This window comes from Macrobrachium rosenbergii, chromosome 54, assembly GCF_040412425.1.
Source record: "Macrobrachium rosenbergii isolate ZJJX-2024 chromosome 54, ASM4041242v1, whole genome shotgun sequence".
NCBI lineage: Eukaryota > Metazoa > Arthropoda > Malacostraca > Decapoda > Palaemonidae > Macrobrachium > Macrobrachium rosenbergii.
In genome coordinates, this window is record NC_089794.1 from 30,914,780 (window position 1) to 30,929,199 (window position 14,420).

Below are 14,420 nucleotides of genomic sequence, written 5' to 3' on the forward strand. Positions count from 1 at the left end.
GACACGTTGGTGCCCTTGCGCGGATCTGCGTTTTGCTTGCGAGATCGGTGGCACTGCGAAGGGAAAACCCTTGGGTGGCACTCGTAGGCGGCTAGATCCGGAGAACTAGTGATGTGGCTGACTTCTTTTCATGCAGATATAATGCATCTCTTCCTTACCCAATATCCATTCAGACAACTCGCCATGGGCATCTTTATCCTAACCTTCTATCCAACCAATCCTTACCGATAGCACTAGCGTCTCAGCCATCCTTAAACTTATCAAATCTCCTACTAAACCAAGACGCCTTGGATATATAAATAGAAATCACTAAAATTTCCAAAAATTCACCACTGAACCTGACGACATTCATTTTTTATCTCTTGTTCTGATATTTTCCTTCATTTATTCACTTATTAGCTTTATGAACTGAACATAGAAGTTAGGCCAAAGGCCAAGCACTGGGACCTATGAGGTCATTCAGAGCTAAAAAGGAAACTTAAACTAAAAGGTTTGAAAGGTGTAACAGGAAGAAAACCTTGCAGTTGCACTATGAATCAATTGTTAGGAGAGGGTTAAGGAAAGTAAGATGGAAGAAAGATAACATGAAAGGAGGTACAGTAAACGGAACGAAAGGGGTTGCAGCTAGGGGCCGATGGCACGCAGCAAAGATCCTTAAGTAACGCCTTTGTTAGCTTTATGGAGCAAAAACTCCCAAGAGTAAAAACATTTTACGCCGATTCCTTGTACCGTTCCCAGAAATAACATCTTGCTACTATTCCCTGTATCACTCCATAAAAACATCTTCAGAGGAAGTCATTTCGAAAATAGGATGCGTTTTCATGAAACAAGTCTTCCATTAAACCAGGACAATGAGAAAAGGGAGGAATGAAACCAACTCCCTACTACTTCTCCTCCCTCGTGACTCTCAACAATCACCCCACACCCCCCACACAAAACCATCCTTTCTACCCACACCCAAAAAACTGTTCCCACCGACTTATGGGGAAGTAGTGTTGGCGAAAATAAGAAGGAAAGAAAATGCGAGTGCCAAAGAGCAGTTTTATGCAAATGAGATTTTCCCTTCGAGCAAATTCATCGGACGTTTTAGCTAATCCCAAACCCATAGATTTTCTCTTTCGGTTTTGTTTCACTTCATCGCTTCTTCGTACTTTTTTGTACTCGTATTTTATTTAGCTACGACATTCAACTCTAAATTCTTTTCATATTTTTCCATATTCAATATCTGGGTGTTTAAAGAGTACATGTAGGAATTCTGACATGTACTTTTCTTCATTAATTTCACTGTCATTTTTCAGTTTAAACAACTATTCAGAAAACGAACTCAAAATGAATATTCATATGTTAATGAAAAAATAAATAACTTGTGGGCAATGAATTAAATTAAATGAACTGAAACGCGTCTTAACAAAGGGTACCATTGCACAATTCTGCTCATCAGAATAATTTCCATACAAAATAGAAACACGTAAACCATTCTGCAGCAAATACAAACAAGAGAAAGTAAACAAAAACAAAAAAAGCGACAAACTGAATGTTGTTTTAACATTTGTACTGCCTTTATAATAAACCACAGAGAGAGAGAGAGAGAGAGATTCAAATTTCAGAAACCATCGCGCTGTCTCAACAACGGTGGACGATAGAGAACGAACCCATCCGGAGAATGAGTTGATGGTATGAGAGAGGGTGGGGTGGATGGTTGGTAATGGGGAATGGGGGAATGGGGATGTACGGTTATTAGATGTGGATACAAGCTTGGGTGGGGAAGTGGCAGGAGAGGGAGTTCAATGTGGGGATTGGATTTTGGGTGGTGTAATACGAGGAAGACGTTGGGGTGATGTGTGGGTGGAGAGAGGATGTCATTTTGGGACTGAAAAAGGTTGTCATTTTGAGAGGGACTGGAAATTTGGAAGGTTGTCATTTGCCGGAAACGGCTGGAAAAGATTGTCATTTTGGGAGGGACTGGAATGTCATTTTGGGAAAAAAGGTTGTCATTTTAGGGAGGGACTTGGTTGTCATTTGGAGGGACTGGAAAAGGTTGCTGTTTTGGGACTGGACTGGAAAAGGTTGTCATTTGGGAGGGACTGTCATTTTGGGAACTGGAAAAGGTTGTCATTTGGGAGGGACTGGAAAAGGTTGTCATTTTGGGACTGGAAAAGGGATTGGAAAATTCTGGAAGGGACTGGAAAAGGTTGTCATTTTGGGAGGGACTGGAAAAGGTTGTCATTTTGGGAGGGACTGGAAAAGGTTGTCATTTTGGGAGGGACTGGAAAAGGTTGTCATTTTGGGAGGGACTGGAAAAGGTCATTTTGGAAGGGACTGGAAAAGGTTGCCGTTTTGGGGACGGACTGGACAAGGTTGTTATTCTGGAAGGGACTGGAAAAGGTCGTCATTTTGGGAGGGACTGCAAAAGGTTGTCATTTTGGGAGGGACTGGAAAAAGTCATTTTGGAAGGGATTGGAAAAGGTTGCCGTTTTGGGGACGGACTGGAAAAGGTTGTCATTTTGGGAGTGACTGGAAAAGGTTGTCATTTTGGGAGTGACTGGAAAAGGTTGTCATTCTGGAGGGACTGGAAAAGGTCGTCATTTTGGGAGGGACTGCAAAAGGTTGTCATTTTGGGAGGGACTGGAAAAGGTAGTCATTTTGGAAGTGACTGGAAAAGGTCGTCATTTTGGGAGGGACTGGAAAAGGTCGTCATTTTGGAAGGGACTGGAAAAGGTTGTCATTTTGGGAGGGACTGGAAAAGGTTGTCATTTTGGAAGGGACTGGAAAAGGTTGTCATTTTGGGAGGGACTGGAAAAGGTCATTTTGGAAGGGACTGGAAAAGGTTGTCATTTTGGGAGGGACTGGAAAAGGTTGTCATTTTGGGAGGGACTGGAAAAGGTCATTTTGGAAGGGACTGGAAAACTGGTTGTCATTTTGGGAGGGACTGGAAAAGGTTGTCATTTTGGGAGGGACTTGTCATTTTGAAACTGGTCATTTTGGAAGGGACTGGAAAACTGGTCGTTATTTTGGGAGGGAATGGAAAAGGTCATTTTGGAAGTGACTGGAAAAGCTTGTCATGTTGGGAGGGACTGGAAAAGGTTGAAGGTAAAAATGGTATGAGATGGGATGATGACTGCGATTTGAGCAACGTGATTGTTTAGCAAGGGCGGGGATAGAGATGGTGCTTAGTCCGGTGCTTAGATTTTGGGTGAGAACTACGCTTGTGACTTAAAGAACTATGGTGGAAAAGATTTTCTTTGGAAAAGTGAACTGAAGCAACTTCCTTTGGTCTGGAGGTTTGGATGCTGACCATTTATAAAAAAAAAAAAAAAAAAAAAAAACTTTAACCAAATCTCATCGGCTTTCAAAGAAGCTAATTTAGCCACATGGTGAAAATTCTACACAAGGTTTAAAGTTACCTAAATTATTTCTTTACGCCATCTGGTTAAGGTGAAAACGAGTTTAGCTCAATTTCCAATACGCTAATGTGACGTTTAATCAATGTACAATCTAATGAATAAACCGAACGCTCTTTCCAGGATTTTACGCAATATGAAAATCACCCAAAAGAGGAGGAGGCAAAAAAAAAAGTCGTATTTAGATTACAAACAGCTAATAATTACGAACGACCCTGAATGGAATTCCCGGTAAAGACCCAAAATTTTTTTCATCGAGTCAACGTTCCCATTCCGGAATATTTCGCCGAAACACCTGGTGGCAGCTAATTAAAAATAGACTGAATGCTGAGCCAACATTGTCAAGTGGATGTCATGTAAAATTCATGTGGGGGCGGGGAGGTCGAGGAGTCGGGGAGGGGGGTTAGTTCATGAAATTATTCAGGTGGAATTAAAACCTTAGTGGGTCATTAGACGCCTCTTCGCCACCATCTTGGTAAAAAGGAATGGCCTGCGACACGCCTTTCAGAGACTTCGCTCAAGGAACGCAGAAATTCAAAAGTCGAAAATTGAGTTGACGAATAAAATATGTCACCTGAGTTTGCGCTAAGTCAATATCCTTTTCACAGCGGCAAACGCTGCTTAAGATTACCGCGAGAAGGAGATTAAGCGGAAAAATTACGTCGCAGATTAAATATTTAATTTGGACTGAATGAAATAAAACGCTTTTTTATTTCCGTAAGTTGATTAAACATTCAACGCGGGGCTTGAAATGGCTAAAGAGACCTCGGTATATTATTAATGCTAATTCCACTTGTGCCAACTTGAAATGTGATATATCCCCTACCGGCATTTACGTCCATTTTCCCCGTAATTTGCTTCAAGAAAGGAAAAATTAAAGAGACATGTGAAATTAAGTGTCTTAATAAAATTTACGAGCTTTTTTTTTGAGGCAAGTTTAACTGCGCAAACTGTTTAAATAAAAAGAAATATCTTGGATGTTTTTAAATTTACGGTAAAAGAAAAATAAATCTTGACAGTTTTCATATGTACAGTACATTCTCAGGACAATGGTCGGCCCTTCATTTATGACAAGGAAAAGAAGGATTTGCCTATTTTACAGTAACAATTTAACGAATAAAGTTCATTATATATACATACATACATATATATATATATATATATATACATAGTACATACATATATATATAGACTATATATATACATATATATATATATATATATATATATATATATATATATATATATATATATATATATATATATATATATATATACATACATACATACTTACTTGTAAAAGACATGTCCTTGCAGCTCACTAGTCAAAACACACTCCCCTGGAACACACAGGATTTATACCCAAGCCTGTTAAAGACCACTGCACCTCAGTGTTGACCTAAGCAATAAATTAGGTACTTGATAAATAGGCAAAAGTGATGTTTCGTCAGCTGGGTGAAGAAAGGTGTGGGGATTTTAGTTTTCTGTAAAAGAAAACTATTGTGCCGGCTTTGTCTATCCGTCCGCACTTTATTCTGTCCACACTGTTTTCTGTATGCCCTCAGATCTTAAAAACTACTGAGGTTAGAGGGCTGCAAATTGGTATGTTGATCATCTATCCTCCAATCATCAAACATACCGAATTGCAGCCCTCTAGCCTCAGTAGTTTTATTTTATTTAAGGTTGAAGTTAGCCATAACAGTGCTTCTGGCAACGATATAGGATAGGCCACCAACGGGTCGTGGTTAAATTTTCAAGGGCTGTGGATCATACAGCATTATACCGAGACCATCGAAGGATAAATCTATTTTCGGTGGCCTTGACTGTACCCTGTAGCGGCTGTACAGAAAACTCGATTGCGCCCAAGAAAATTCGGCGAATTTTTTGCTTGTTTAATTTCATCCCCCAAAAGAACTACTGAAAACATTAGGAAAAATCTAAGGTACCGCCTCAGGAGAAATCATTCCTCTAATAAGGAGCCAATCCACAAAGTAGGAAATACCATAAAAAAATAAATAACAAAAAAATGTTTGTTATCAAAAGAAACGTTTCCGATCTGAGGAGACCTTCTGCCACCAAGGAAACGTTCAGAATCGGGGAAAACGTTTGCCCAGACCATTAAAAAATACCTCACGGCAAACGTAATGGGAAGCAGCACAGGAGGAAGGCAATGAAACGCAAGGGGGGCGGGGGGGGGGAGGTTGGATAAGGCGAAATGCAAGCCAAGATTAAGCTTAAGTGAATAAGAGCGGCTATAGTCAGTTCTTAAATCTCCAGTTAGGAGGGTTTAGGGATTTGTTTCTCTCACTCTCTCTCTCTCATCCTCTCTCTCTCTTTCTCTCTCTTCTTCTTCTTCTTGTTCTTCTTTCTTTCCTTTTTTTAATCCTTTTCATGAGATACCTCGGTCTTCCTGCAAGCAAGGTGTGGTGTGGTGTGTGTGTGTGTGTGTGTGTGTGTGTGTGTGTGTGTGTGTGTGTGTGTGTGTGTTTTGGAGTTATTCTGCAGCATTATTAACATGCATGAAATTCTGAAACATTATATTCAGTGTAAGGGAATAACCCACACTGCGACACTCAAAATAAAGGGGACGGTACTGGAATAAAACATTTTCTCTTCACTAGATGATTAAATTTCTTTGGGCTGAAAAGGCTTTTTATATTTGTAGCAGGCTACAAAAGCCATTTATTAGTCATAAAAAACACAGAACAAAAAAAGCATGTGGGTCTCTCCCACTGCTCTCTCTTGCTGTATATTTCATTTTCCCTTACTCTTCAAAGCACTGGTTCTAATCTATCCCAGCTTTAAAAGATATTGTACTTAGGTAGGAAAAGAAAGAATTGATACCATTCTGTTGCATATTGGTAACTATAGAATCCAAAATTAAGTACTAAAACATTAGGACTGTCACATTATAGTTATACTTTTTAAGTCAATCTCTCTCTCTCTCTCTCTCTCTCTCTCTCTCTCTCTCTCTCTCTAGTAGGCTACATTTAAGTTACATCTCCATAATACTGGAGGAATATACACTTGTTGACTGTTATCCTTAACTAACCAAAACCCATTGAAAGTATGATTTTTTGTATCATCCATGTTAGTTTTGCGGATAAAGATAAAGATAAGTTAAATGGTACATGATCTTACAAGTCTGTAATCTGCTTCTTGAAAATCTAAACGTAATTGCAAGCAGTTTCAAAAGCAATCTCACGAAAAAGAATTGGAACCTCTTGCAAAAAGTCTTATAAAAGCTGTAGTGGAAATTCCCTTAATTTATATTTATGTATGTATGTGTGTATGTGCATATATATATATATATATATATATATATATATATATATATATATATATATATATATATATATATATATATATATACGTTCGTGAAGAACATGTGATTTTGCAAATGTACCACAGGCTAAATGAAACAGAGTCCAAACCTGCTTCGTCTCTAGTTTTGTAAGACATCATCGAGAGGAATAATTATACCCTCTAGTTTTCTAAGACATCATCGAGAGGAATAATTATACCAAGTGATTATATATCTCAGTGTAGAGGAGTCCCCTTGTGTTCTGAAAGAGGGCTGATTATATCACGTGGTTACATCACAGTGTAAGGAGTCGCATCGTATTCTGGAAAGGTATCAGTGTCAGAGGTGGGTCGATCGTGCAATTTCATATGTATTTGTTTATGGCTATGTACAAATGTCTGGTGGTTTTCATAGCCATACCAAGAGACGTAAACATTATATTTCCACTGACAATAAAATGTCAATGGCATGACGCCAAACTTCATTTGCTTTGGACTTTTCCTCTATGTATCCGGTGCTTAAAGTTCCACATCGCAAAATAAACACGAAGAGAAAACGAGCGAGTGTCCAAAACGCAAAGAAAACGGGACGCATTGTCTTGCAAATGCCCTGTCTGGAAAATGGACGCTGGAAGAGCCAGCAATGGCGCTTTACAGACCGGTGTTTTGCAGGCAAAGTTCCTCCCCGCTCGTATACGTCCCAAAGCGATCCCCACCAAAACCCCAGCCCCTACAATTTTCCATAAACACCCACAAAATCTCCCTTCCCTTTACAATCCCTGCAAGCACTCCGAACTGGCTTGATTTTTAATCTCTGTTCGTCTCTGCCAGCAATCGCGATTCTAACGTCTTGGAGGGAGTAATTTCAACGACATAATGTCTTCTCGCATTTTTTAATTCCGTCACGACGCCAGATTACTTGAACAAATCAATCATTTCCATTAGATAAGATAAGAGTAGAAAGAATTGTAGACTTCCATTCATCTCTTCCATACTATTATCGTAAACAGATCCCTACCCACCTAGGGCTAGGGTCTTCCCCCCCAAAAAAAAACAACTTCCCTTTCTTTTTTCTACCCCATCCCAGAACCTGTTTTCACCCACTTCTGGGGTTTATTTCGGGTTATAGGGGTGGGGGTAGGGAGTGCGGGGGGTGGAGGGGGGTGGAGGGACATGGCCAGAGGAGAGAGAGGAGTGCCTGTGTCAGGAAGAAGCAGTTTCATGCAAATAAGATTTTTCTCGGCCCAAATTTATTGGACGCTTTAACTAACCTTAAATCTCGTCAGCGTCTGTTTCGGTTTTATTTAACTTAATCGACTTTCCTTCCCTTGTCCTTCTCTTTTGTTTAAGCTTTGAGGTTCGAATTTATATATATATATATATATATATATATATATATATATATATATATATATATATATATATATATATATATATATATATTATATATATATATACATACGTAATTATATATATATACATATAATGTTAATATGTGATGTTCTATATGAGTACATTGTACGTAATTATATATATATATATATATATATATATCTCTCTCTCTATCTAATCTCTTAAAATTTATTTATATATATATATAAGGCCACTGTATACAAACAAATGTCTTTATCCAGCCCTGGCCAGAATAAAAGACTTAAAGTAAAATGCAAGAAAGGGGTGTGATGCTTACATGAGTACACTTGTACTTATTATTATTATTATTATTATTATTATTATTATTATTATTATTATTACTGTTATTATTAACAAATTATTTTTGCAGCTGCTGAGAATAAACGACATAAGAAGAAAGCAAGAAAGAGTCAACTATGTCTATGTAGCTCTACGCGTAAATTATTATTATTTAATTATTATTAAACTTGAAAATTATTATTATTATTATTATTATTAACTATTATTATATTATATTATTATTATTATTATTACCATTATTGATTAACAGCTTATTGGGGCTATTGTTAAGGATTAGATTTATTATTACGCGGCTGTTGAGCCAACTGGTTACCTAAGAAGGGACCTAAAACCAAGAGTCAACTATAAAATCTACAACCAAATGACGCGAGATGAATATCCTCAGAATTTAATGAATTCCTCCAAACTCTTCATTGGCAAATCGATTCGAACATGGACCAACAGCGTGTTCAACTCTGTAAACTCAACTGATGTCTTACTATCAAGAAATTAAACATTATGGTACGCTCGAAATTTTCTTATTCAACACGAAAATACAAAGAAGAAATATCCTTGAGAAACCAACCACACAGAGAGAGAGAGAGAGAGAGAGAGAGAGAGAGAGAGAGAGAGAGAGAGAGAGAGAGAGAGAGAGAGAGAAGGCGGGGGCGTACTGAATTCTGCTTTGGAGTTTTTCGTCCCCTTATAAAAGCGGAGAGACAGACTGACAGTTACACAATCATTAAATGTATATGATGCATTATTTCACACTATACTGAAAACGAAAGCAAATAACAAAGAAAATCGTAAGGAAACACAGAAGATTTGGATGGAGGAAGTTTCTGGATGGGAAGGGAGATTTAGGTGGGAAGGGCTTTGTGGAAAAGATTTAAGCTGGTGAGAAGCTGGAAAAGGCCCATAGCCACAAGAGGACTCTTGGTGGAGAGGAACTTAACGGAAAAGATTGGAGAAATCCCGGGATATGGAAAAGATCCAATAGACAAGGAGAAGATTTTGTATAGGGAGGGGCGCTGCGGGAATGGTTTAAGGTAACGAAACGATAGAGAAGATGTAGTTAGGGAGATAATATTCAGCAAGAAAAGACATAGTGGAACAAATTTAGTAGAGAAAGGGGATGAAAAGGTTTATTTCTGAGGGAAAGATTTTAGAATAGGAAGAAATTGCAAAAAAGATTTAAGGTAGGGAGGATACGAAAGAGGTGTAGCCTATTATCAGAGGGAGAATTTTGGGTAGTGAAGGACTTTCTGGGCAAGGCGTTAGAAAAGATTAAAGGTGGCGCAATGGGCAAGGTGTAGTATCAGATAGAAGATTTAGAAAAGAATAAAGGTGGTGTAATGGGCAAGGTGTAATATCAGATAGAAGATTTAGAAAAGATTAAAGGTGGTGTAATGGGCAAGGTGTAATATCAGAGAGAAGATTTGGGTGGAGAAGGACTTTGTAGAAAAGGTGTGCTGTCACAGGGATGGTTCTGTATCAGTAAAGAGACTTTATAGAAAACATTCAAGATGGGGGAGGGAAACGTAAGCAGGGAGGAGGAAGAGTGTAAGTGAGGAAGATTGTGAGGAAGATTCTAAGTGAGGGAGATTGTAAGTGAGGAAGAACTTGGTGGAAAGAATCCAAGTTGTGGAGGAGTTGGAAAAGGTGCATATGCAGGAGAAAAGTTTCTTGATTAGCAAAAGACTTCGTGGAAGGAGGTGAGAGAAATAAGGGGTACGGAAGGGTCTCCGTGACGTACTAAAATAGAAGAGGGGGAACACTTTCATCTTGAGAAGAGAGTGGGAAGAAACTGATGGGGGAAGAAACTGATGGGGGCAGAAGATGGGGGGATGATAGTTAAAGGGGATGGGTGAGGATATTTAATCATTAAACAGCTTCTTCCACCCTGATATAATCACCTTCCACAAGCTCAACTTTACGTATAGGATGAATATTTTACATGTTTACGAATTACATATTTTTTTTATTTTTTTGCTAATTGATTTAGCTAGCCATGAGATCAGCCAAGCTTCCAATATCTAAATAGAAAAGTTCATCCACTCCACAATCTGAGCAACAAAATGGACCTCCTCTCCGAAATCTTGAACTTTGAACATGGAAAAAGCAAATATTTTCATCTGAAGTGCAAACAAGCTGATTATGAGCCACCCTGAATGGACTTCCTCGTAATGGACAAAATTTTTTATTGAGTCAACTCTCCCTTTTCGAAATATTTCGCAGAAACACCTGGTGGCAGGTAATTAGGAGAAGACTGAATTCTGAGCCAACAGTTTTTGCGAGGGAGGGATGAGGGAGGGATGTCATGCAATATTCATGTTGGGGGGAGGGAGGAAGGAGACTGGGGAGGGAGAGAGGGGAGAGGGGTGGGGAGGTTTATGAGATTCTTTAGGTGGAATTAAAGAACTCAAGTCTGGTCATTAGTCGCCCTTGGTCTCCGCCTTGTTAAAAGAAAACAAGTCGTTGCAATTTCCCCTTCAGAGATTTTCACCTGGGAAAAGACGCGACTTAAAAACAACAAGGAGAAATGTGTTGAGGAATAAATATTTCACTTGGGTTTGCATTAGGTAAATATCCCCGTCATAAAGCTGCTCACTTTGGCTAAACGCTCTGCCTGAGCGCGAGGCGAAAAGGAGGTGGAAAGAAAATTATGTTGACGGATAAATATTCACTTTCGGCCTGAATGCATTAAATGGCTTTCTTTTTTATCCCTTAAAGATGTATAAACGCACGACATAGGCTTGAAATTGCTTAAAATCCCTTTGCATATCATTTAGATGTTGATCTTTCAAACGCCTCTCTTGGGTTGAACTACATCTCTTGCAGTCTTCTTGACCCTTTTTTTCTATTTTAGTTTACTTCATCATAAAAAAATTATTTCCCGTGTGAAAATTACTAATTAGGTAGACGTTCAAATGACGTACCTCTCCCAAGCACCTTTTTTAATATTTAATTTCGTACTTTGCAAATTAAACATTCCTTTGAATATTCAGTAATATTGCTTACAACTGCAGAACAAAAAGTAATTTGTGTGAAATAAGATCTCTTAGGATATATTTTCATTATGATTTTGTCCTTTAATGTTTTTGAAAAGAAAGTAAGTTATTTAGAAAAGATTAAAGGTGGTACAATGGACAAAGTAGAAGATTTAGGTGGAGAATAACTATATAGAAAAGGCGTGTTGTCACAGAGATGATTCTGGATAAGTAAAGACTTTATAGAAAATATTCAAGATGGGGAGGGAAACGTAAGAAGGTGGGAATGATCAAAGTTGTACAGAAACGATCTATCTGTAAGGAATATTCCTCTCAAGTTTCTCAAGCAAGAAAGGGCGCCTCTGAGGAGGCGTTCTGCCAGTGAGGAAAATCTTTCCCCCTTTAGGAAATAATGAGGCAACAGCGAAATACTTTTTCGAGGCAAGAAACGTTTCGCTAATAACGCAATTAATCCCAGCGAAAGAAACCTTCCGAAGGTTTTAGTTTTTAAAGAAATCAGAAATCAGAAATCAGAAATCTCTCTCTCTCTCTCTCTCTCTCTCTCTCTCTCTCTCTCTCTCTCTCTCTCTCTCTCTCACACACACACACACACTATTTCATGGGCGTACGTCAGGCACAAAAGCATCTTTCATATAGATTATTTTATTTACTACAACATAATTCAAACGCTTTTAGTGGCCATTACAACACATGGGTCTTACCGGCTCAACTCTTATATATTATAATTCAGTTTACCTCTCTGTCTCTATACTGTTTTAACTTTGACATTATGTTGGTGCTCTTTCTCTATTCTATCTATCCTTAGAAGCACAAAGTATGTATGTAGAGGAAAAATTATTTCAATCTGATGCAAACAAATGTTAAAATAATTCAGAATCTGAAGCTTAGTGTGTGTTAGTTTTTGGTCAGCACTCAAAAGAAGCTCTCTCTCTCTCTCTCTCTCTCTCTCTCTCTCTCTCTCTCTCTCTCCACGTAGACCTCCCTAATTCTGAAGGCTTGCCTTTTCACATCTAAGATGCGTCACAACTCTTGAGTCCCAACATATTCTTTAGAATACGTTGCTTGAATATTCACTGGTATTTTTCTGTGAACAGCTTGACAGAAAAGTGATATTCTTATAATAAAACCAATTACTTGCATTTTAATAGAGCCGTTTCCCTCAGTAACAGAAGCAACACGCAAAACCATTCGACTGGATGGCCGTGGGTGGGTGCTGATGATTGCGAGGTCTTAAAATTTTGTCTTAACTGTCTGATGAGTATGTTACCATGTCTATCTGTGTATGTTCATGTCTACGTATCTGTGAATGTTCATGTCTACGTATGTGTAATTATGTGGACGTTTCTCCAGGCATCAAGAGACCGAGCTTGGAAATCGAGTACATTTACATGTACTATAAAAGAGTGCAGTAGTCATTATAAACGAAAGCAGGCGTCGTTTTTCAGTTTTCTGTATAAGAAAACTATTGTGCCGGCTTTGTCTGTCCATCCGCATTCTATTCTGTCCGCACTTTTTCTGTCCGTCCTCAGATCTTGAAAAGCTACTGAGGCTAGAGGGATGCAAATTGGTGTGTTGATTATCCACCTTCCAATCATCAAACATACCAAATTGCAGCCCTCTAGCCTCAGTAGTTTTTATTTTATTTAAGGTTAAAGTTAGCCATAACTGTGCTTCTGGCAACGATATAAGATAGGCCACCACAGGGCCGAGGTTACAATTTCATGGGCCGCGGCTCATACAGCATTATACTGAGACCACCGAAAGATAGATCTATTTTCAGTGGCCTTGATTATACGCTGTAGCAGCTGTACAGTACAGCACATAATGCTGTATGAAACTCTCAGCCATGGCCCATGAAACTATCTAACCGCAACCCATGAAACTTTCAGCCAAGGCCCAATGGTGGCTTGTATTGTTGGCACTATACCGCTGCCAGACACATGATTATGGCTAACTTTAACCTTGAATAAAATAAAAACTACTGAGGCTAGAGGGCTGCAATTTGGTATGTTTGATGACAGGAGGGTGGATGATCAACATACCAATTTGCAGCCCTCTAGCCTCAGTAGTTTTTAAGATCTGAGGGCAGACAGAAAAAGTGTGGACAGACAGACGAATAGCCATCTCAATAGTTTTCTTTCACATAAAACTAAAACTTAACAAACATTATTAACACTGTTTCTAAACAATGGCGCTAGGAAACTGTCCCGACATTTATTTGCCGCGAACTTGTTGTTTATATAAGCAGTGCTTGATTGCCTTGGTAAATCCCCCATAGAAATTTCCGCTTGAAAGCAATACGAAAGAATATAACTTAAAATAAAAAGAATAAAGAAAACGGGAAGCGCTCTCTTGCAAATATCCTGCCCGGAAAATGGAAGCTGAAGGAGACGGCGATCGTCCACAGGCCCGTCCTGTATCATCCTATGCATGGAGGATTCTTCCCAATCCTACACACTTCCATCCCATACACCCACACCATCCTTCTCTTTTGGCGTTTCCCTCCCTCCTTTCGCTACAGTTCGTCCAACCGACCTGTAATTTTTATCTCCTTTGCATTCCGTCCCTACCCATGGGAGAGAGAGAGAGAGAGAGAGAGAGAGAGAGAGAGAGAGAGAGAGAGAGAGAGAACCATCCTACCAGACTAACCTCATATATCCAGAACTTTAACGTTTTAGTCTGGATGCTTCGTTTTATTTATTTTTTATTTTTTATTCTTCTCTGTGTTGTTTCAAGGTCAAAGGATAAAGAAAATACGTAAAGGGCAGTTTAATGCATACTTCCATACACCATCTTTGAAGGAGCATTTTAACTGCAGGATGCCTTTCGCGGATCTTATTATATTCCTTTAACCCAGGCAAGAAAAGAAGGAGCATTTCAGACCATCCTCCTCCTCCTCCTCCTCCTCCTCCTCCTCCTCCTCCTCCTCCTCCTCCTCCTCCTCCTCCTCCTCCTCCTCCTCCTCCTCCAACACGCTTCTTTCAACCTCATCCCAAGGACCTGTTCCCACTTG